Source organism: Protopterus annectens, chromosome 15.part0 (genome assembly GCF_019279795.1).
Source record: "Protopterus annectens isolate FY-2018-M chromosome 15.part0, PAN1.0, whole genome shotgun sequence".
Classification (NCBI taxonomy): Eukaryota; Metazoa; Chordata; order Ceratodontiformes; family Protopteridae; genus Protopterus; species Protopterus annectens.
The window spans coordinates 123,690,273-123,714,824 of NC_056749.1; the positions used below are offsets into that span (position 1 = coordinate 123,690,273).

Here is a 24,552-nt window from a genome sequence, read left to right on the forward strand (position 1 = left end):
CACAAGTATCAAACAGAAGCCTTGACCCAAAAAGCAGATGATGTAACCATGCACATAGTTAACTGAGTTTTTTTAGGTTTGGGTAATGACAATCCTCTCAGCCAAAAGACAAAGGAAATACAATGTATTATCCATCTGGCTAAAGTAGCTTTGGATACTGGTTTTCACAACCAGTTTTTGGCAAAGGAAACAAACAAACAGTTGATCAGTTTTTCTAAAGTCTTTTATTCTACAGATGTAAAAAGTAAAGTTGCCTACATGTTCCACCTTTAGATGTACATATTCTCCCTTATCAAATTTTGGAAAGACTGGCAAATTGATTACTTGATTTATATTTCACGCAGACACATCTTTTGGCAAAAAGGAAAGGTATGTACGTTAAGTCACTGTCTTTGTGAAAAATCAAATAAGGTGGTTTTGAAGACCGTGCTTGGAGTTCAGAAGCTTGTCTCACATATGTAAAAAAAAAAAAGTTTTCCAAGACAGAAATTTTAGACCGGACATATCCGAAGACTCAAAAAGAGAGTAACTTAAAGTCTGTAATGAAGCATTAAGATCAACAAGGTGGAGAAGGATCCATTATAGGAAGTCTATGCAGCAGGGTACTCTTAAGGAATGCATTACATATTTTAGAAGAGGCTACAGGGAAGGTATTATGTCCTATGTGGTAATTGGAGATGGCTGTGATCTGAATTTGTACAGTGGAGAAACTGGCACCACCTTGAAACCTTGAAAAACTGAAGCAAGAAATTCCAACACAACAGGAATTGGAGCAGTAAAAGGATCCAACTTTTTCTGTTCTGCCCAACAGGAAATTCCCTTGCACTTATAATTTTTTCTCATAGAAGGTTTCTGGGATGAAAATAAGATTTGGCAAACTGCAGAGTAAAGCCTGGACCACCTAGCCATCATTGGAATTGGAGAAACCATGCAATCAATTTGAGGTCTTAAATGCCTGGATGAATCATTCCCGATGGATGTGATAGTTGATCAAGATTGGGGGTCCAGTGTCCAAGGTGGACATAGCAGATGAGACCATAGGAATCATATCAGCAGAGGCCAGAAAGTGGCAATGAGGTTTACCTTGCTCTTCAACCGCTGTGCTTTCTGGAGGAATTTGAGTATGGGGGGGCATATTGTCTAGACAATCTCTTGGCGACTCCCCAGGAGGAGGAGGAATTAGGGCAAAGAACCTGCTGCACTTGTTGAAGGCAGAGGCAAAAAAGTCACAGCAAGGTTGATAAATGAGAAATTATTTCCATTACTGCTTGACTGAGAGACCACTTGTGCGGCATCAGGATAGTCCTGCTGAGGTCATCAGATAAAATGCTGGATTTCCCCTGCATGCATTGCTACAAGAAAGCAGTTGGAAGAGATCACCCACTGACAGACACTGCTTCTCTGCAAAAGGTGTAAACTCTGCCCCCCCCCCATTTGTTTATGTACTAAACCACTGATATTGTCTGTCTGGATAGCAATTGATCCTAGAGGGAGATGGTTCTAAAAGGCCTGCAACGCTAATAGGACTGCTCATCTCTAAAACACTGATATGCAAATTGGACTCTATTGGGGACGACTTGAACAGTCTTGTCCCAAGAAATGCTCCCTCCCACCAAACTGGAAGGTGTATGTGGTCAACATGGCCTTTGGGGGAGAAAGAATAAAGGGATGTGCCTGATTAACCTCATTGGATGGCATTCACCAAAGTAGGGAGTCTTTGCTGGCTTGTAAAATTTTAATAGGATGTCTCAAGGGGTGCTGCCAAGGTCCACTGAAGAACCCTCATGTGAAGGTGAGCTGTAGGTTAACAGGGAGATCGATGCAGCCATCCAACCTAAGGCTTGAAGAAGCAATCTTGGTGGAGAAGAGGGATGCCCTAGAATCTGTTGACGTGATCTTAAGGTATGAACTCTGCTTTGGATTAAAAACATGAACTGACAGTGTTCAGGCAAGCTCCTATAAACTCAGACTTGAACTGGCTGAAGATGGGACATGGGGAGACTGACTATGATCCCCAAGGACTGACACAGGAGAACGTAACCCCTGGTTTGCTTGAGCAGATGCCTGATTAGATTGGTAAGGAGCCAGTAGTCCAAAGGAGGAAATACTCAATCCATGCAGTCTGAGATGAGCTGCCACTACCGCCATTGATTTGGTAAACACACTGGGGCCGTGGAGAGTCCAAAGGGCAGTGCTCTGAACTGGTAATGTGTTTCTCCCAGCAAAAGTGCAGATATCTTTGAGCACGCTTGTTTATTTTTATGGATACTATGCATCTTGAAGACTTATAGAGCACATCCAGTCATCCTTCTGTAGAAGAGGTAGAATGGAGTGAACAGTGACCATCTGGAACTTGGAGTTCACAGACTGATTTAAAATGACAGAGATGCAGAATAGGTCTCAGGTCCCCTGTTTTCTTTGGCACCAAAAAGAACCTTGAGTAAATTCCCAATCTGGATTGGTCTGGTGGGACCTCTTGGATGTCTCTTTTCTAGCAGCTTTTGATCTGGTGGGACCTCTTGGATGTCTCTTTTCTAGCAGCTTTTGAATTTCTATGGCTGCCAACGCCACCTGATTGGCTGGAATATTGGGGAGACATCTCTTTCATTAAGGACGTTGTGAAGTTGTGAAAACGGAATGAAATATCCTCTGGATATAACCCTTTACACCCAAGAATCTTCTGTGATGGTTGTCCAAGTGTTTAGGTGCAAGGATAAGCAACCCAGGACTGCTTCCAGAGAAAAACAAATAGGCAATGCTTTCGCAAGCACTGAAAGGCTCTCTCCAACAGAGTCGCAGGACCCTTGTTTCTGCTACCCCCTCTGCCATGAAGGCAGCATCTTCCATTGTTATTTCCCCTCTGCCTCTGGGAGAAAAATCCCCATGAGAGTCTTGAAAAAGGTCCTTGTGATTTTCAGAACCACATTTTCTTACCACCATGTTGATTCCTGGAAAAAGATTTCTGTGGGATAGAGAAACAGATTCCAACAGCAGACAAGGTCCTTCCATCTTACTCACTGCGGGAAAGTGTGTCTAAGTGTGGGCCCAAACAGGGAAGATCCATCAAAGGGAGCACTCATGAATGAGGATTTAAAGGGCTCCATAAAATTCACACAATCTCATCCAGGCATGTCTTGTAATGGCTATGCCTAAAGCAGCAGCCTGTGGGGGAACTTTCAGCTGCATGAGAAATTAACCTCATAGATGCATCTGATATAGATTGTAGGGTGGTCAGTTGGGAGGAATAAGTTCTCTCCTACTCTGCCGACATGGACCCCAGGGTAGACTTAGAGAGTTCCTTTATCAAGTCCCTCTGTAACCTAGTGAAGTGTGCCAATTAGTTAAGTGACTGCAAAGCAAAGGTCACTGAAGAGTAAAAGCGCTTTCCATATCTGTCCAATGTTCTAGACTTTGTTAGGAGGATGGACAGCGGAACTCTACTCAGCTAATTCCTTTTTGGTGGCTGCTGCAACAACCATAGCATCTACAGGGATTCCCTTACTCCAAAACTGCCTGTCTTTAGGGGCTCCAAGACACACACGTTTTGGAGTAAAAGAATCCCTGTAGATGCCTTCCAAGCCTGGCAGATTACAAGGTCTTTAAGGTCACCCACTGGAGGTGGGAGTAACCCAAGAAGTTGATGGGCCAGACCCGAATACAGATTCCTCTTGGGAAAGGCTTTGCAAGGACCAACCATCTTTTTTGTGCAGGATCTCTAAAATGTCTCCAAAGGAGACACCCTCTGGTGGTGACCTTGGGGACCATTCCACCTCATCAAAATTTGTGTCTTCAAAGATGCCTAAGGGGAATCTAAGTACATCCTCTTACACAACCTCTTCCAAGGAACTTCTTCAGTGGGATGCTCTGGAAAGGTATCAGAAGAAACAGGAAGTTTCTGAACAGGAACGGTCTGGAAGCCCCTGTGGAGTAGGGTGAAAGCTTACAGCTCAAACCCGAAGGAGAATCAGGGATAGGATCAGAGGATGAGAAAGTCAAAGAAGCCCTCTCATGGGAGAAAGCCCTCTCCACTACTCTGATGGCAGTGTGACCAGGAGTAGTAGAAACCAACTTCACCAGAGCTGAAGCTCTCAGCACAGATGATTCTCCACCCCTCCCAGATCTCCTCTCCTAGGAGGGAGTCTGACCTGAGCTGTCCAGCACTGAGGCTCCAAGGGGAAGAGAGGACTCCAAAAATGTAGGAGTCGAAGTCACCCCCTCCCCTGAACCCAGTGTCAACACTTCGGCTCCAACAGTCATCCTGCTCAGTGGGGATCTGTGCCAAACGGGTCAAGGAAACAGTCAGAGTTGAAGAAGGTGGTATCTTCGGATCAGACACTTCAACTTTCACTGCTCTTGCATCCGATGGCTCCAAAACTACAAGTCGGATTGGAGAAGAAATCACAATCAAGTGTGAAGATGGTTGAAAGCTCAAAGAGCCAATGGAAGGTGGAGCCAGTAACCCCCCCCCCCCCCAAATCTGGATCTCTGCTCCAAGGAATTTCCTAATCATCCTGTCCACATCTGCCTCAGAAAGATTTTGGGAGTACCTGATAGAGGAAGACTACTTTCTAGGACTCTCCTGTAAAAAGGGAGATCTGAGCCTAGGAGACACCCGCTCTGGAGAAAAATGGGGACTCTTGATCAAAGAGGATTTAGAGACCATGACTGCTGGATCCAAGGGCGTCTGTTCCGACCCTTTCTTAACTTAAGGAGGTAGCTCCAACATTGGAATGGATCTTTGAGACTGTGCAGGAAAGCGCTTCCTATTCCCCATGGGCTCTGAAGATTTCTGCTTTTTGGATGGGGGGGGGTTGTACCCCTGAAGCAGAAGCTGAAAAAGCAAAAGGCCCTTCAGGACCAACTTATTACTTATGTCACTGATAGCCCTCAAATTAAATCCAGTACAGATGTCACACATCACTTCTAAATGGGAAGGGCCTAAACAATAATGCACTACCTGTGGGCATCGGAATCTTATGCTCACAAGAAGTGCACTTTTTAAACCCGGTAGGGTTCTCAGCCATACCAGCAATAAACAAGCCAGATACTAATAGCCAATGTAATTTTAAAAAAACAGGTAGAAAGATGGTTTAACAACTGGTAACAAAGATACCCTTAGAAATTAAAGTAAAGATAGGCCAATACCAATTAAGGTAAAATAAATACCTTTAAAAAGGTAGAGAAAAACTACTGGAAGGAATAAAGGCAGGAAGGGGTATCTAAAGAAGTGACACACTAAAATGAAAAATCAAAATTCTTTTTTCTTTTACTCTCAAAACCGATCAAAGGCAACTCAGAGCTGGAGAGAATACAATCCCTACTGAATCACTAGAGCAGCAAACAAGGTTATGTAGTGATAAGGGGCATTATGGGAAAAGGACGGAACTCGAAAGTCGGATCTAAGAATCTAAAAGAAAACTTAAGAATTAGATCAGAGGTCGTATCAGAGACCCATTCATTGAGGAGTGAATGAAAACATCATATCAAAATATTTTTTTACCCCCTTTACAGGGTTGCTATGATAAGCTGAGAGAAAGCAACTCAGCTCAGTTTGACTCTTTATGCTTCACACATTCCATCAGAGCAAAATATGATCGTGGATAAGCTAAGCAGAACCAGAACAGATACCAAACAATGGAAACTTCATCCTGAGATGTTCCAAGAACTGATCCAGCTAAGGAGATCCATTTGCCTCCTTAACAGTCAATGTAAGAAATCCTTCTTGCAAACAGGCCTAGAAGACAGATGCCTTATTTCTTGAAATGTGGGGACTCCCTTTTGGCCCAAACACTGGTTGTCTAGTCTTTTCAGTCTGGCCATAGGCTTCCCCATACACTGGATTTGCTCAGACAAGACTGGGGATGTTCTGTACGCCCCCAACCTGAAAATGTTTCACTTCACTGCCTGGATGACATAATTTTGATTCCTTTTATGCACTTTGAGGACATAGAGCAGGTGCAAAGAACTGCTGCAAGAAAATTGTGTACGTGCAAGTAGAATAAAATGTTCTACCTGGTGCCAGTCCAACAACCAGGACCCCCTTCACGCTCAGCTGCCTCTGGTTCTCGATTTGTGTGTTACTGTCCTCTGGCTTTACTAAATTGGTTTTCAAGATTCATTTGTTGTTTCTGCTCATCTGTGCTCAGACCCCCCCCCCTTTAAGCAATCATTCCCAAGTTTAACAACTTTTGAAATGGGTACTGCATATGCATCCATCTGAGAAACAGGTGCCCCCCCCCCCCTTGCAATCTTAAACTTTGCGCTTGAAAAGTCTCTCTTCCATTTGAAGTTGCTTATCAGGCAGACTTGAGGTTTTCTTAATATATAAAACTGTTTTACTCAGTGCTTGGACTTCTGCTAGGACTCTCACCTAGCTAATAGCACTTATGACGAGTTAACATACCTAATTTTTCACAAGGACAAGGTCTCTTTGATCTTTTAAGCCCAAAGTAGTCTCAAAGCCAGGCTACTAATTTTTGTTTTCTTCCCTGAACCCAACAGGAAGGAAGAAAAGATTCTCCTAACTCTAGATGTCCACAGACAGCTCAAATATTACCTAGACTAAATCAAAGCCTTTGGGAAAATGATCAGCTCTATTTCCTAAGAAGCCAAGAGGAAAGGACAACCATTGTCAAAGCAGACTATTTCTAGATGGCGATCGCATGCTACTGCTTTTTGTTACACTTCCTCTAATAAACTACTTCCACTCAAAATTAGGGACCACTCCACAAAAGTTGCAGCTTCTTTTTTCTGGAAAAGGGTGGATTTGAAGTGTTCTAGAAACTTGGTCCTCTTTACCTACTTTTACAAAACATTACAAATTGGATTACTTTTCCAGGTATAGAGCAGGCTTTGCCAAGACCATTTTCTAGGGCTCCTGGATTCTAATTATTTATTCCCCCTTCTTAGTTCCTAAGCTGTGGTAACAGACCCAAACAGCTTAAGCTGCTACAACAGTGTTCTAAATGTTGACCACGGTATACTTAGACAAATGACCTTACCATAACAGTAGATGTTCTAATAGATGACTGCCGCAGTAGTTTAAGCTACTGGAGACCTGTAGACAATCCTCCTCCTAGCCACTTATTTTGGCTGTAGGTTTCTTTTGTATTGCCAGAGTGTGGATGAATATTCCTTTTGTTTGTACTTTACTGTCTGGTTTGTTTCCTACCATTACCCTTCCAGGGTTTTTGCCTTCTTGTTTCTAGGCAGGAAAGTTCTGAAGAAATTTGCACTCTTTATATGGAGATCTGCTCGAGCTCCTGACAGAGCATGTGGAAGACACTCAAAAGCTTTAAAAGCTGGCTGGTCAGAGGGGTAGGACCCAAACAGCATAGGTTACTGCAACAGTTGTCTAGTAGAGCTCCAGTTATAAGTTTACATACACTGCTGTAGTTTCCTCTTCAATAAAAATTTCCACCCACGAAAAATGGAGGACTGCCTAATAAGTCAAGTGAGGAGTTCTTTCACTACTAGGAATAACTCCTGGGAAAGGAGGCATCCCTATTCCATGCCCTTTAGAAAAAGGGAATCGGGTTGTCAAACAAGACATTGGCCTGCGGATTGTCATCTTGAGTTTTCAAACCCTTGATGTATTTTGAGGAAGTAGCAGGGTGCTTTTTTTTTTTTGGTCAGGTCTGTACCAGGTTTGGGGAGTACTGTAATATTTGATTCCTATAAGGAAGACAGAAAGGTACAAACAAATTGAAGAAACCAAAGAACAAACCCCAAAAAAGCAAACAAAGTGGCGACTGGAAGGTGAAAACTGGGAGGTCCAACAAAATCCACAAAATGTAAAAGTTAAGCACACAATTTTATTCAAATCGCTTTTCATCCAGCTAGTAGCCAAACGTCTTCAGACAAGAAGAAGAAGTTTGGCTACTAGCAGGACGAAAAGCGATTCGAATAAAATTGTGTGCTTAACTTTTACATTTTGTGGATTTTGTTGGACTTTGCAGTTTTCACCTTCCAGTTGCCACTTTTGTTGCTTTTTTTGAAGATAGAAAGGTGTCATGGAAGGAAATTAATCAGTTGTAATAATGCCGTTTTAACATATTTGACAGAGCTTTGCATACATATGCCATAAGGCCATGTAGCCCTGGTGCCAATGGCATTTTTAAATTTCAGCTAAGGATGTGGGCCGACCAAGAGTCTGAACATAACTGGCATCTAGAGAGTGTCAATAAGCTGGATAACAGTTTATTTCACTAAGATTTATTGGCAATGTTGTGTCAAGATAAAGGTTAAAGTATAACCCAGTACACTTTTTATTGATCTAATGGATAGATTTAAGACGTTTTGAGCTTGAATGGCATGGAAACTGTCAGGTTTAGCTTGCTTTTGCTTCAATCTTTTAAGGAGTTTCCCAGGTTTATCATGTAATGAAGCCTAAGCTAGGTGTAAATTGTCCCTCTCAACCTCTTTGCTAAAGCTACTGTTGCTTGCCTATAAGCCTGTGTTACTACTTTACATTTAAATCCATTTTAAAAACACTTCTCTTAATGCAAAGCAGCTCATACTTGCACATCCTTCACCTGGAGTCCAGCAAGTGTAAACAACAAGCCTTAGCTGCTGTGGAAAAAGGCTGTCTGCTAGGTTTAAGACCCCCCCCCCCCAAATCAGGTATTTATTGGTATAAATTCCAAGGGATTCAACTGGATACATCTAGCCAGCTCTTGCTCAAAAAAAGTTAGAACCTTTGTCCTGCAAGTCCATGGGCATCTACCCTCCATTATATCATTTGTTGGCTAGTATTACTAGTCAGTAAATTTCTTGCATCCACAAAATGGTGATCTGAGACAGTGAATGTCAAACTAAGTCTGGAAATATGAATGGGACTAAGCAGAAGTCTAAATTGACCAAAGAATATCCATTTGGTGTGGCAGACGTACAGCCTTAATCACTACTTAGCAATAATCTCCACAGAAGACTTAAGTTTACAGCCCCTTCTACAATCACTTTGATATTTCAGATGCTTCAGAATACATCACACCATTAAACTACTCACCCTCAACCAATAATTAGTACTGGCACATTCCTCAAAACTTCTTTTTTGTTCCCCTCAAGATCTTGCCCAGTGTCCTCTCCACCTTCACCCAAATGACCCATTCATTCAATGCCAACAAGAGTCTGCTATTCCTGGTCAAGGTTATAGCCCCACATCACATTAATTCCTGCCCAAGATCTCCCAGGTTATAGGAAGCATGCCAGCTTGCTGACACTAGTCGGGAGTAGCCTACCCTCTCCACCCAAGTGCTCCCCTATTGAGCAAGCATCTCCACATGTTATTTTCCCCCTAGCTACATATTGCATTCACACTACAGTAGCAAGAGCCTAGACGGCTCAGAGCGCCACTGGATGTACACTTACTGCTCCCACTAGGTGTCACCTGTGTGGCAAGCCACGACTGCCTTCTCCCTCCAGGACATATGAAATAACAGCTACTCACTCCCATCCTCTAATGATTAAAAAAATAATGTCTAAGAGGTTAACCCAGCCACAGGAAAGGTTTCAGTGGTTGGTGTCCTTGCTTGCTGCTGATGGCATGAGGTAGTTCCAGTGCCTTGGGGAAATGATCGTGTAGAAGTCATCAGATCCCTTTTCAAAACTCTCTCATAAAATAAACAACTGGAGACAGTTTCTTCTTTGCAACGCCATCTAGTTTCTGATGAAACCACATCAAAATACCTCTGATCATCATGAAGCATATTTTGGGCCTCCTGGATTCTTGCAGACTTGGACTTTATCCTAGCTTCCAAGGATGCCTCTTTCACTCCCACAGCTTTTATTTCTTCACAGTTATATGCCAAAAGGGCTTTTAGTTCCAAGATGTCAGGCAGCATTTCAATAAGAGTTAACATGTCTAACTTTTCTCAGAGTGATGGCCTCTGCATTTGCATTACTGTGCTCACTTTGTGGTGTCCTAGAACACAGAGGCCCATTTGTAAAAACATCCACTGCAGTGTTTTTTTTAACCAGGTTGCAGTTTTAGAGCCTAATATTCCACAGCAGTATGCAATTAAGTCTAGCAACTACACAGCAGCATGCAATTAAGTCTAGTAACTACCCAGCAGTATGTAATTAAGTCTAGCAACTGTGTAGGCATTGTAAAACCCAGCCTCACCACTACTCAAGAACGAAAGTAAATGTTAGACATTAATGGCTACACCCAGGCTTTTGAGCTAAAATCAGTTTACCATTAACAGAGTTTCTATTCCCAATCACCCACAAAGGAAAGCCTGAAGGAAAACACTGGAAGATATTAGCCAATGAAATGCAGAGACAGACACTTGAGGGATGACGCACTTTGATTATAACAAACATTTATATCCATGAGGAATTAGATTTGTGCAAGTGTCTGCCAGTGTTTTCTTGACTAGGAATGTAATTCACCTGAAGAATTAATATCACAAGTAGTCTGCAAAGGGGATGGGAATACTCGGCTCCCTGCTTAAGTGTATGACATCACTGCAGTATCATTGTAACAACTCAAAAGAGGTCTTAAATTGATTTGATGGATCTCAAGAACAGCTGGATAGACAACATCCCGGACCTTAATATACTGGTCCTTCTGAGATGGGGACAATGGGTTTTTAATTTGAAATTTGGAAGACTGACTACCCAGACATAACCTGCTAAGTGTGTGAATTTGGTCTATAAACAGAGAAAAGAGACATTTCCAGGCCAATGGCTTGATGGCTGTGGTACCACTGAAATTCTTTGTCAGCTATTGGCATCAGCGGAAACCTATCCCAGAAGGTTGGAACTCTGATTCCTAAGGTTGTCGAAGTAACACTGCACCTTCCTCACATGAAGATATTAAGTGCACAACAGGTCTTAAGATTCTGGCACCAGGCTTAACCTGATCAGTATGATTAAGCCTAGAGATGGGTTGATGACAATACAATACAGTGTCAGCAAGGAGACTTCAAACTTCAAAGATGGCTGCACACTAATCAATAGGTTGATTGCAGCTTTCCCAGTGAGAACAATCAAAACTCAAGGAAAAAAATAAACACAACAGTATAATTTACCAGTACGGGTTTACCGGCTTGCAATTACACAGCCTGGTTGCCAGGAAAGAAGAAAAAAAATGGAGAGAAAGTATGAGAAAAATCAGTCAGAGAAGGAAAAGAAAAAAACTATCACTGGGAAAAAATCTTGCAGCTGTTCAGCAAAATTCAGTTGGCACAGGAGACTGTTTCTAGTAATCTAGATGAAAAAATAAACTGCTCTCAGAGGTGTTTAAATAAGTGAAACATTGAAGGAATATACAAGGTCAAACAATAAAAAGCTGGAAAAACAGATATTTTAAGTCTGTTCAAATGAGATGATAAAACTGCAAAAAAAGGGAGGACGAAATTAAAAAATGGCTGAGGAAAACGCTTTTCAAGAAGAGCCATTTAAAAAAAATGGAATTATGCAACACAGCAAGCAGAGAAAACTGGAGATTTTCTGCTGTACCAAAGAAATTGAAAGGAACAGACTGCTTTTATTTTATAAATGTACATACCAGCAAAGGAAATGGTGTTGTACTGCAGGATTTATTTACTTAGAGGATGCATCATATGTATGTTCCAAATCTGGCAATGAAAAGCAGCACAAACCTAAGGAATCATACCAGCAAAAAAGAGTTACTCCTGATAAAATTATGGAAGAAAGGAAAATATTAAAACACTGGGGACAGTAGAATGTTTACGGAAAATGATTACTCAAGTTCATCTCAGCAATCATGTTGTATTTAGCTTTCTTCAGAATTTTTCCTGGTGGATCAGACATTTTTGGGTGCACAACAGGTTAAGTTGTTCAATAAAAAAAACACAACACGAGCCAGCAACTGCTTCCATTACTGACAAAAACAAAATTAGAGAGACTTTGCCAGTGAAACCTTTCCCATTGTGTCAAAGGAAAATGCTTGAGTGAACAAAAAAAGCTCAAGAATTGACTAGAAGAATCTGGAGTACCCTTACACTTGAATCGGTGACTGGTGTTACTAGATGGAGAGGATCAGGAAGACTGAGAACACTGAAATTAGTGAGTAAACGGGAGACTATAAAGCATCAATTCAATTAGATATATAAGAGACGTGAAATTTGGCCTTCCAAAAATAAGCGACCGAGAAAGACTGGAATTTTGCCAACTGTTAAAATGGTGATTAACTGTAAAACATACACCCCACTGTATGTCAATGCTTTGGAGGACACTGAAGGGACTAAAATTAAATAAAGTTTTTGTCCTCACTAATACTTGTATAAAAATTCCATGATGTAAACTGCACTTTATATATTACACACACATACAGCAAGGTGAGGGGAGTCATATCAGTGACTACTATACATGTTAAAGATATTAAAGCCAGAAAGTACTTGTTTTAGTTGTTAGTTATTCAAGCACTACACTGTGAAAAGGTAAGAAAAGATGGATAGGAGTTCAACGTTTCCCTATTGAAATGTCTTCAATGTCGAGTGCTGACTGACCAAAAAGACAAAACACAACAGAAGAGTGAATCTTGAACATTGCACTTCTCAATTAAACATCTTTTACAGGGGTCAAGCCCCCCCTGCACCCCTGAAATTCTTGCCATACCTTGGAGAAAGGGGAATATTCCAGGAAATGGCCAGCTCAGACTTCATATAAAAGTCCATCCTTTCAGCCAGTCTGTTTAAAAACTCACTCTAGTAGGTCCTGACACTTCACATGGTTAGCAAGTTAAACTTTATAATGTTGTGATCTTGGGCTACTGGAATGGGGTTGTAGAGTTGTATCAATTACATTACATTACATGTAGAATTATGATAATTTCCCTAATTTTTTGAGAGACAGGATATATAGACTAAAGTCCTTGGTTTGAGTTTTAATTCAAAGTAAAACTTTGTCATTTAGACCCGCACAACAGTGTAAGCTGAAGGAAATTTCGTTGCTTCAGTCTCAAGTGCAAACAGATCATACAAATAACAAGAAAGCAACAGGACTAATTTAAGAGAGTAACAGTAGACAGTTGCCCTGACATAGGTTACTTCCTCATATAACTAGTAGCAGCAGTCAATCAGTATTGCACATGTATATATTTCACAGAATATGAGACAACACTTATTCTTGTCCAGCTATTGCACAATTTCGAGCAATGTGAATGGAGTACTGTAGAGTTTTTCCTTCAGCTACACAACCGATTATCTGATATCCTGTTAGTGCGTATGTTATTAGAGTTCAGTCTGATGGCTTGTAGAAAGAAGCTCCTGCTACATCTGGATAACTTGCAATGCATGCTGCGGTAATGCCTGCCTGAAGACAAGCAGGAGAACAGTCCCATGAGCAGGGTGAGTGAGGTCATTGATAATCTTTTTGGCTCTGCCTAGACATCGAGCCTCATGTAGGTCCTGTAAAGATGGGAACGAGGACGCTATAATCCTCTCTGCTACCCTTACCACACTTTGGAGAGACTTGCAGTTCCCAAAACAGAGACTGCTTGTCAAGGTGCTTTTGAGGATACCTCTATAGAAGGCTTTGGAGGACAGAAGGTAGAAGGTTTGCATTCTTCAGCCTTCGTAGGAAGTGTAGATGTTGTTGTTCCTTCTTGACTATGTAGTTAGTTGTTTGTCGACCATGACAAGTCCTCAGAGATGTGCACCCCCAGGAATTTGATGCTTTTCACCCTTTCCACCGTTTCCCCTTTAATTCTGAGTGGATGATGCGCTTCCTGATTCCTTGTGAAGTCCACTATTAACTCTTTGGTCTTCTATACATTCAGAGACAGGTTATTGATGTCACACCAGTTGATCAGATGGTTCACTTCAATGTAAGCAGTTTCATCACCACTGCTGTTAAGACCTGCATCTATGGTATCATTCACAAACTTGATGATCTGGTTCGATCTGTGCTTGGTGATGCAGTCATGCGTCAGCATGGTGAACAGCAGCAGGCTCAGGACACATTCTGAGGGACTCCCATGCTCAATGTTATGCTTTTTGAGCTGTTTTTACCCACACACACTTTTTCGGGTCTGTCAATGACAAAATCCAGTAACATAAGGAGGTGCTAACTGCCAGCTGGACCAGCTTCTATATCAGATGTTGTGGAATGACTGTATTGAAGGCAGAGCTGAAATCAATTAATAGCATCAGAATGGTACAGTTCTTGTCTTCCAGATGTGTCATGGATTTGTGAAGTGCTAATGAGAATGCATCTGTTCTGGAGCGATTGGATCGATAAGTAAATTGGTGCAGATCCAATTCTGCAGGTAGGCTAGATGATGGATGGTCCGTTATCAACCACTCAAAGCACTTCATTACCATGGAGATGAGAGCAACTGGGGGGTAGTCATTTAGGCATGCTGGCTGAGACATCTTGGGTAGTGGTATAATTATTGTATTCTTAAAGCACTTGGGTACTATGGCCTGGTACAGAGATGTGCTGAATATATCTGAGCACGGTTGACAGTTGAGCAGTACAGTCCTAGTACCCACCCCTAAATGATGTCAGGACCAGCTGCTTTTCTAGGATTTACTCAGCTTAGGGTCCTCTAAACATGATGGGTTGAGGCAGAGAACTTCATCACCTTGTTTGACAGGGAGTTTGGTTGCTATGGTACTGTTTCCTTCATCAAACCTGCTGAAGTAGACGTTAAGCTCGTTTAGGAATTCAATGTTGCATCACATTGAGATGAAATAGGCCTGTAGTCTGTTATAGGTTATATCCCTTGCCACAGACACCTGGAGTCCCTCAGGTCAGAGAAGTGACCTTGAATTCTCTGACCATAGGCATACTTTGCCTTCTTTATCTCTCCAAGTTTCGCTCTGGCCTCCCTGAGGTCATCCTTGTCCTTTGATTAGAATGCACCATTCCATGCTTTCAGGAGCTCATATACCCCACTTGTCATCCAGGGTTTCTGATTTGCCCAAGTGGTGATGCTCTTGGTGACTAACATCATCCACACATTGAGATATAGGCCATCACAGACTCTGTATACTCCTCTAGGTTTATGTAATGATTCACTGTGGCCACCTCCTTAAACACATTACAGTTTGTGCTTTCGAAGCAATCCTGTAGCGCAGAGACTGCTCCCTCTGGTCATACCTTTACTTGTTTCTTTGATGGTTTACTTCTGTTTAACAGTGGTCTGTATGTAGGAGATAGCATGATGACAAGATGGTCGGAGTTACCCAAATGCGGATACGGTAATGCCTTATAAGCTAGTTTTACACTGGTGAAAACCTTGTCCAGTATGTCCTCCCCCTTGTTGTGAATTTCGTGTACTGGTGGTAGTGGAGTACAAATTTCAGGTTGGCTTGGTTGAAGCCACCTGCTATTATGTAATTAAACTCTGAATTCTTGTTCTACATACCATTTACGGACTGATGAAAATCTTGCCAGTGCCTCACCGGTATTGGCACAGTGAGGGATGTAAACAGCTGTGATGCTCACACCACTAAACACCCTTGGCAAGTAGGAGGGTCTACATTTTAGCAACACAAACTCAATGTTCTCAGAGCAGTGGGTGATAATCAGCCCACAGTTGGTACACCAGTTGCTGTTTACATAAATACAAACACCCTCTCCTCGATATTTACCACTGAGGGACTGGTTCCTGTTCGCTCGAAATAGTGTAATCCCATCCACATAGACTGCACTATCATTTATACTGGAGTTTAAAAACACATCTCTGTGAGCACATGCACACTTTCTCACCATGCTTTGCATGGAGAACTCCAGCCGTATGTAGTCCACCTTATTATCCAGGAAGCGAACATTTGCCAGTAGCATAGAGGGAAGTGCAGGCCTGTGCGGGTTAGCCTTGGAGTCTGGCAGTTAGACCAGCTCAAGAACCTCATTTCATTGCCCTTTCACATCTCTTCCTTCTAATACGCATCCTCTGAGTGGGAAAAGTCAGATTTACTTGATCAATACATTTTTGGCTATGCTTTAGTAGAATTCCCAGTTTGTGGAGTGCTTGAAGTGTATTAAGTCTTATAGACCTCTCTAGCAACAGCCCATCAACCACAGCACAGCAAACTTAAAAATTTAATTTCCAAGAGTCTATCAGCATTATAACTTGCCATACCTTCAGTATTTGTCCCAGATTTTGTATTTTCTGTACATTTCAATGTAAAACAAGACAAATTGTGCACTTGCAAGTTCTCTTCAAAAAAGTTAAAATAATCCTATTTGTTAACAAGAGGGAATAAAAAAACAAGATGCAGGAGCCAAAGGTCCATCAAGAAAAACAAAACAGTAAATGAGAAAAAATGTGATTCTGACCACTACAGGGGATCGCATAAATAACTAACATCAAAAGGCAAGCACTTTCAGACAAGCACTTCCAGGCCTTCCTCGGGTCTACAAACAATTAAAAATTTTTCCAATTTAAAACTCTCTATCCAGATAAATATCATTAAAAATAACACATCCATTCAATTCATGCATTAGCCTCTGCCTCTCAAAGGAAAACACTGATTCAATCCAGGTAGGTTATCAGTCTGTAACCTGGCTATCCAGTTCACCTCCGCTGCCTCGGTCGAATTATTAATATCCTCTCCTCTTATTTTCATGCAAATCTTGTAAAAACATTAAAGAAAACATATGATTAAATACCATTACATGCATTGCCAAAGCATTAGTCCATTTTTGACAGTGGATATCGCTCTTATGCTGAAGTATTCATTCAAATGTCTATTGCTCTTGCCAACATAAACCTTGAACACATGTAGCTAAATAAACAATATTACATGTCCAATAATCTGCATAGCCTCTGAAAGAAAAGAACTTGCCAAATACTGGATGTACAAAAAGATTAAATCACTAAAAATGTACCTGCGACCACTGCATGCTCGACAGGGAAAGGTCCTGGGTCCATAACATAGCCTCCTTTTCAGTGACAGGCAATTTCTGAAACCAAACTCTCACCTACCACTTCTTTAATACAGTCATCAGAAACTAAGTCATCCTATTCTATCTGATGACTTGGCATACACTATCAACATAGTTGGTAAAGGTAAAACTCGGCCTAGGATTTCTACGTCTCTTTGTCGTCGTGCTCCCTGATCACTCGTTGATCACTCCTCAAAAAACACAAAGGTCTTCCCTGGCATATCTCACCTCAACTTATTCTGAGACCGCTGAACCAGTCATTTGAAATGTGTAACTTCTATCATAAAAATCTCTTGCCAGCAGCAGAAGCTCAATGAGTTATCAGAGAGCATGTGAGAAGGATGAAGAAACAGAGATCCTAGGCATAGTTTGACCTTTACCAATGATGGCCAATCAGGTGGGGGAGGGGGGGGGTGAACGAAGTTTTGGAAAACAGTTGGCAAACAAAAAACAAAAAAAATTCTCTCCCTCCATTCTGGAACAGAATGTGCAGTTCAGAATGGGTCAATACAGAATTCAAGAAGCGCAGCCACCAACAAACTCTTCGTCTGAAGTAGTTAACTTCATTTGATCAGTAACTTGTGGGATATCGGATCCGATCCGGCAGCTTTTCCAAGCTAGAGATCTGTGCTCCTAGCTCCTCCCCCTTGCCCATAATACCATGCTACCGCCTTCCAGTCCCCAGATCTCGTTTGCCGCAGCTTCTGAAGCACGAGAGACGAGCTTCTTGGCAGTTTGTGAGTAAAATTAGAGGGTTCTAAATCTAGTTTTTTTCATACAGCTTCTTCTTCAAAAAAAGTGTGCGTGTGTGTTCTTTCTACCCTAGTTAGAAAATTTGCCTTTTTTTTTGTAGTTGTCAGTTAGTTTCCCCCTTCCCCTTTTCTGTGTGTGAAGGCGTGTGTGTGTGTGCAAAATGGCTGAAGGCCCTAAGGCCATATTTTCTAAATGTACTGAGTGTGGCCATAAGCTGTCCCCAGCCGATGACCACACTCAATGCGTTATATGCCTGGGGGTGGCACATCTTTCTTCAGGCTGCAAAATTTGTGTAGCTTTTAACCCCCGGGCTTTGAAGGACAGGAGGACCACGCTAATCCTGGCAGGCCTTATGCCCGCGGATTCCGCTTCGTCCTCCTCTCCCTCTGTGGTACCAGCCGCGGCTGTTCCACCTTCTGTTCCTGCTCCCCTGGCCAGGACTCAAACTCCCGCTGTGGTCCAGGGAGAGAGGGACTCCAGAAAAAGAGACAGAAAGGATAAGGAGCGTGACAGGGAGAGGCATAGGAGCCACAAGTTGCGGGCCGACTCTGCCCCCTCGGCCATGCTGGCTAAGCAGCTCTGCTCTCCCCTGAAGGCCTCCGGGTCTTCCCCCTCTTGGCTTCACTCTCCACGTTTTTCGCCGGAGAAGGAGACCCGGTCATCTTCGAGGTCGTCGAGACGGCCTTCCTGACAAGCCTCAGCAGCTTCTTCCAGATCCACTAGGAGCCTTTCGGACACGGACCAGATGATACGTCGCTTCCTCCAGGCCCAGATGCAGATGGGAGTGCTCTTGCCTCCCCCCCTCTGGGGGGGAGCTCTGCCCCCTTCTTTGCCCCCATTGCTCCTTCTCCGATCCACTATCCGGTTTCAGAGCCATCGGATCCAGTTAGTGTCGGCGCTGATAGTCGCTGCTTCGACACCGACTGTACCCTCAAGTTTGTTGGGTCCCTTTTTGGATCTGAGCTCTCGGGGCCATGAGCCGAGCTTTGGATCCGGAGGCATTAGTGTGTCTTTGGCTCCTATTCGATCGGAGCGCACTGCCCTTTCAGATCCGATCACGTTGACTCCGGCGCCGATCCGCACGTCTGATCCAAGGGGGCTGCTCTCGGATCCCAGGGAGAGCAGTTCACCCTCGGCCTTCAACTTCGTGGAGAGGGTCCCTCCGAGGGATTCGAGGCCCCAGGCTCATGCTACGGATCCACCCGCTATTCCCTTGCAGACGGGCCTGTCTTCAATCATCCGGCCCCAGCGACAGCCTGCGCCTACGTCCCAGATGGTTCCCCTGGAGGAACAGGATCTCGTTGGAGCGCCCTCCTCAGACAGCCCCCCTGAGGAGGTCCCTCACAAACGAAACTGCAAAAGGAGGCATTTAGAGTCCCTCACAAAAGACTATTACTTGGAGGAAGGGGAAGGTTCCCCCAGGTCACCCCCTGAGGATGTCTCCTTTGGAGATATCATGGAGATGCTGCGAATTAAAGGGGGGTGGTCAGCCCAAAAACCTTCCTCGGATGAGTCCGTGTTTCTGGAGGTGTTTGACGCAGTCCCATTTACCTCTTGGGTGTCCCCTCCGGCCGACCCCCTGGTAGACCTTATAACTACCAGGGCATGGAAGGAGCCAGACACTGTAGAGCCAATACCCAGGAGACCAGATAAAATCCTCAGTCCCCCATCTGACAGGACAGCATGGAGCAAAGTTTCCCCAGTGGATGCCATGGTGGTGGCGGCAGTCACCAAGAAGGAACTAGCGCAGGAAAGTTCCTCGGTACATCCTCCAGACAAGGAGTCTCAGACGACGGACCGCATTGGAAAGTGGATGTTCGCTTCAGCCACCTTTTCCATAAGGGCGCTGAACTACTTGGCACACGTGATTCGGCTTCAGCGGGACCTAATAAAAGAGTACGCTGGGTCACCCCCAGTGTCCATGTCAGCCGAGGGCAAGCGAACCTTCTCGACACAAATGGCCACTCTAAAGTCGATATAACACTTCTATGCAGCTTCTCTCCCATGCCACGGAGGGAGCCGCTAGAGCCAGCGGAGCAGGCATCGCCTTACGGCGTCATGCCTGGCTCAGTCTCTGCGATTTTTTGGAACCCTTCAAGGCGTCCTTCGCGAATGCTCCCTTTAACGGTTCTTCGCTGTTTGGCAAGACCGTCCGCGATATGCTTCTCCAGAGCGAGAAAGATGGGAAGATGTTGTCTGCCGTCGGAATCCGCTTCTCGCCTCCTCACAGGTCCTTTTCCAGGAACCAGAGAGGACAAAAGAAAATGTGGTTCCGGAAATCTCAACAATCCCGTTCTGCTCCGGATCCTTCGTCCTTCAAAGGCAGGGGAGGACAAGGTGGATGCCGGCCCAGAGGCAGAGGGGGGCCTAAGAATTTCGGGTCGAGGGAACCCTTTACCGATCGACCCACGCAACAGCCCTGAGGGGTTGCCCGACTGCTCCTCTCTGGAGGCAGTCGGGAGGTGTTTCATGGAGCATCTAGCACATTGGGAGTCCATCACGACAGATCGCTGGTGCTCCGGATAATATCCAGAGGTTACTCCATACAGCGCATCCCCCCAGGCCAGTCTGGATCAGGCACTTACTCCAGGTTCTTTTTGGTGCCAAAAAAGACGGGGGACCTAAGGCCAATTCTCGACCTGTCTACACTGAACCTGTCCGTTGCCAAAGAAAAATTCTGGATGGTCACCATTCAATCTATTCTCCTCCTCCTGCAGGAGAACGACTGGATGTGCTCCATAGATCTCAAGGATGCGTACTACCACATTCTGATGGAAAGGCGATCCAGGAGATTTCTCCGCTTTCGGCTGGGAGCCAGCCACTATAAGTTCAGGGTCCTCCCCTTTGGTCTCACCACAGCCCCCAGGGTGTTCGCCAAGGTCATGGCAGTTGTAGCGGCCCACCTGAGGCTTCAGGGAATACAGGTCTTTCCTTACCTGGATGACTGGCTCCTCACCGCCCCCACCCCCACCAGGCATCTACTATGTTCGGCCAGGGATTATTTCTTGCATTTGGCCCACCAATTGGGGATCACTGTAAACTACAAAAAATTGTCCCTTCACCCTGCTCAGGTCTTGGATTTCATAGGGGCCAGAATAGACACGCTTCAGTCAAAGGTTTTCTTGAGGCGGACAGACTCCGCAACCTATCTCTCCACGTCCTAGCTCTTCTACAGTCTCCAGCCCCTCTGGCGGGATTAGTCCCGAGGGCTCTAGGGTCTAGGTCGGCGGCTATCAATCTTTCACCTCTAGCCCGCTTGAATATGAGGATTCTTCAATGAACTTTGCAGGTAGAATGGTCCATCCTTCAACATCCGCTATACTCCCCTATTCCCTTCAGCAGAGTTTGCAGGAAATCTCTGCTTTGCTGGCTCCATTCCCGAGAGCTTCGGGAAGGGCGCCCCTTCTTGATGCCTCTACCCCAAGCCACAATGACCACGGACGCTTCTCGCCTAGGGTGGGGGGGGGGCATTGCTTGAGCAGAACAGTCCAAGGCAAGTGGACCCCCAACAGAGACTGTTCTGCATATCAAGGTTCTGGAGATGAGGGCGGTGCTTCTAGCGTTGGCAAGCTCTCCATGCCCTTCTTCCTATAGGGACTATTACACTTCAGACAGACAACATGTCAGTGGTCTGGTACATCAACAAACAGGGGGGAACCAGGTCTTACCCGCTCTGCCAAGAGGCCATGAGAGTTTGGGAGTGGGTGATATCCACCAACGGCTTTCTGCTAGCAACGCACATTCCAGGTCGGTCCAACATTTTAGCGGACAAGCTGAGTCAAACTATCCTCTCACCTCATGAGTGGTCTCTGAACCCCTCAGTAGCGAAAAGGATCTTCCTCAATTGGGGTCAACCTTGCTGCGATCTGTTCACGTCGCCTTCAAACGCAAAGTGCAGCGAGTTTTTCGCTCTGATCCCCCCACCGGGGGAGACCCCCCCAGCTTTAGTTCATGCTTGGCCATCCGGTCTTCTTTACGCCTATCCTCCTCTCCCATTAATGACAAAATTCTTGCAGAAAGCTCGTCGGTTGGGGAGCAGAGTTATCCTCATAGCCCCATTCTGGCCTCGTCAAACCTGGTTCCCTTACCTGCAGTCTCATCTATTAGCTCCTCCTTGGATCTTAGATCCCATCCCGGATCTGATTTCTCATCCTTCGGGATTAGAAACCCCGAACCTGGATGACCTCAAGCTTTCCACTTGGTTGATCCAGTTCCGTTAGTGGCTAGGACTCCCGGAATCTCTTCCGCAGTTAAATCCATCCTGGTGACCGCACATAAGCCTTCCACCAGGAAAGTCTACAAAAGTAAATGGAAACACTTTTCTATCTGAGCCGAGCAAAGAAATTTGGATCCCTTGACAGCTCCCATTCCAGCAGTTCTTGAGTTTGTATCCCACATTTTTTATCGAGGGGCCAGTTCTTCAACCGTGAAGGTTCAGATGGCGGTTATTTCCCACTTCCACATCGGAGATAATCTTCGTCCCTTAGCTTCCTCTAAGATCTGCAAGACCTTTTTGAAAGGTACTTTTCTACTAAGACCTCCGGTCAAGAATGCGGTTCCTCAGAGGGATCTAACATTAGTTCTTCAGGCTTTTACTGGTCCACATTTTCAGCCTGCAGCTTCGGCTGACTTAAAGTTTTTATCTTGGAAAACTGCCTTCTTGATTGCTATCACCTCATCTAGAAGGGTATCTGAGCTTAAGGCCCTTTGTACCAAACCTCCGTATCTCGTCTGTCATAAAGACAGAGTTTCCCACAGGACTAATCCCTCCTTTTTACCTAAAGTGGCTTCTGAAGCGAACATCAATCAATCCATTAATCTGCCTGTCTTTTTCCCTAATTACCAGAACAAAGGGGAATACAGACTCCATTCATTAGATGTGCATAGACAATTGCGCTTCTATTTGCATAGAACAGCTGCCTCTCGGAAATCGGAGCAGCTCTATTTCCTTCGCCAAGCCTTTTTTGGGTAGACCAATAATGAAAGTAACTAGCTAGGTGGATTTCGAACTTAATTTTGCATACGTATAAAATCTCTGGTCGACCTGAGCTCGTGGGAGTTTGTGCACACTGTACGCGTTCTGTGGCTACCTCTCTACTGCCTTTTGATCTAGGGTGCCCTTGGATGACATCTGTTCTGCGGCTACTTGGGCTTCCTCTCATACCTTTATTACTCATTATAAATTGGATATGATATCCAGGGGGAGGGCAGCATTTGGCTCTGCAGTGCTCTGGAATATCCTTCCTTGAGGACCTCCCAAGTTTTGGTAGCTGGGGACTCTGTCCCACAGGTTGCCGATCAAATGAAGTTAACTACTTCAAATAAAGAAGTTATGTACTCACCATAATGTTCCATCTGAGTAGGTAACTTCATTTGTCAGCAACCGACCCCCCCCCTCCGTCCCCCTAACCGGTAGTTCGTCTCCTGAAGGACTGATGATTCACACCTAGTTGGTTTCAGGTTAGGATGTTCAGGTGGTTGTTGTCTTTGCTATTGTGTGCTAATTTGGCAAACTCGATCTGAAGACTGGAAGGAGGTAGCAGGGTATTATGGGTAAGGGGGTGGAGCTAGGAGCTTGGATCTCTAGCTTGGAAAAGCTGCCGGCTCGGATCCGATATCCCACAGGTTGCTGACAAATGAAGTTACCTACTCAGATGGAACGTTATGGTGAGTACATAACTTCGTTTTCTTTCTGAACAGGAAGTACACAATTGTTGCAACTTTAAAAATAGTTTGATAAGTAAAGCTCTTACTGAGACTGACTTGCCCACTTTTAGCATAAAAACTCCCTTTTGTGTTTAGTACTGTGCACTTGTAGCTTAACATGGTAAACAGAATTACTTCAACATTATGCAAAACAGTGCAATATGAAAAATGTGGCTTTAGTACGTAGAACGAGTATCGTAAATTCCAGTAGTGCATTTCACAAACCCGTCTTGCTTTCCATATTGCCTACTTTTGAAAATACTTGTGACTGTGAGATTTGTAAGCTTCTGCCAAACATTACAACTTTAAATCAGCAGAAGCAATGCATCAAGGTATTTAACCATAAAAAAAAGATTTAAGAAAGCAGCAAAGGGTTATCTTTATTGATAATGTGTATGGAAAAATTAGTATAAAAATACCCTAAAATATCAATGCACAATATAAAAACTCATGTAGGAGTACCATTTGTTGAGATTTACAAAGCCCTTAATGTTAATACATGCTGGATTAACAGAACTGTATGTATCAAATAGTTTGGTTGAAGAGTTGTATGCTGTTTTGTGAACAACCAAAAGTTCCAAGTTTTTTTTTTAGAAATCTTTATAAAAATGCTAAGAAGGATGCAGCACTGTTTAGACCAATGGTCAGTGATAATAAATCAAAAATAAGAACTACCTGCAATGATTTTAGATCTTATCTTAAACCTACTAATCAGTGGTATGCTGTTTGAGAATGCGGAAGCTCAGGATGATAAACTAGTAAGTTAATACTATGTTATACTTAGAAAAAGTGACAATATTTAGGACATGGCAGTCCTTAAAAAAGCGAATGCTGATTTACTGACCCCATGTAAGCAAAAGCTTACAATCCCGAACATTTAGAACGGTAATTTTTTTTTCCCCCAAGAAAAAAGAAAATAGCTCTTCCACCTTTACAGCATTACATAAAGTGGGGGGGGTCTTGCCTTCCACAACCCCCCTACTTAATATACAAACTCTGAGATCACACTACAGTGACAAAAATGGCAAGTAACCGAGGCAGCCAAGCAATTTCTTTCCCAGGGAAAGAAATTGCTTGCATGTCGTTTCGATATTTTGCCGTTTCTTGCTTTCAAGTTCGATCAAGACGCATTTGAAAGAATGCATCTTCGATCACATAATAGGAACCCATCAAAAAATGTTCAAATGTCTGCAAAATGAGTTGTGCTGATAGTGAAATTACTGGATTTTT

The 24,552-nt window shown here is 43.8% G+C and overlaps 1 protein-coding gene across 2 annotated transcripts in view; it reads right to left on the reverse strand.

Moving 5' to 3' along the window:
• Positions 1-24,552, reverse strand: part of COMMD5 (COMM domain containing 5) — a 503,146-nt gene that overhangs the window by 454,533 nt on the left and 24,061 nt on the right. The gene's annotated exons all lie outside the window — the stretch shown is intronic.